This window comes from Gossypium arboreum, chromosome 1 (genome assembly GCF_025698485.1).
Source record: "Gossypium arboreum isolate Shixiya-1 chromosome 1, ASM2569848v2, whole genome shotgun sequence".
Lineage (NCBI taxonomy): Eukaryota > Viridiplantae > Streptophyta > Magnoliopsida > Malvales > Malvaceae > Gossypium > Gossypium arboreum.
In genome coordinates this window covers 18,279,384-18,279,998 of record NC_069070.1, presented here as the reverse complement: position 1 = coordinate 18,279,998, position 615 = coordinate 18,279,384, and the positions used below count along the sequence as shown (strand labels likewise).

At 37.4% G+C, this 615-nt stretch overlaps 1 non-coding gene across 1 annotated transcript; it reads right to left on the bottom strand.

Moving 5' to 3' along the window:
* On the bottom strand, positions 1-106 carry LOC128282509 (small nucleolar RNA R71). The gene has a single exon (XR_008272797.1). It is a non-coding gene; the product is annotated as a small nucleolar RNA R71 (small nucleolar RNA).
* Between the last annotated feature and the right edge of the window lie 509 nt (positions 107-615).

Genomic DNA, 615 nt, shown 5'->3' with positions numbered 1-615 from the left:
AGTTGCGGAATGAGATCACTACCTTCTAATAGATGGATGATAAGTCCTTGTATGAGGCGTGGGAAGGATTTAAAAAACTATTATGAAGATGCCATTATCACGAAATCCCTCATTGCATCTAATTAGAGACGTTCCATAACGATATCAATACTTACACGAGGATGGTAGTAGACGCTTCTGCTAATGGTGCTCTCATTTCTAAGTCTTATAATAAGGCTTATGAAATCATTGAGAGAATTTCCAGCAACAATTACAAATGGCCAACCAATCAAGTAGCATCAGGAAGATGAGTCATAGGAATACATGAAGTGGAAGCTCTCACTTCACTCTCATCTTAGGTATCCTCGATATCCTCAATGCTTAAAAGATTTACTACTAATAGGTTTAATAATTTTGCAACTCAACCACCGAATCAATTCAAAAATATAGCCTGTGTTTATTGTGAGGAAGGACACTTGTTTGAAGAATGCCCATTAAACCCAAAATCTGTGTATTACATGGGTAACTAGAACCAAAACCGAGGAAGGCAGAGACTGCAATCTAATTTTTATAACCCATCTTGGCAATACCACTCTAATATTTCTTGGAGTAACCAAGGGACTTGCCCCAATAACA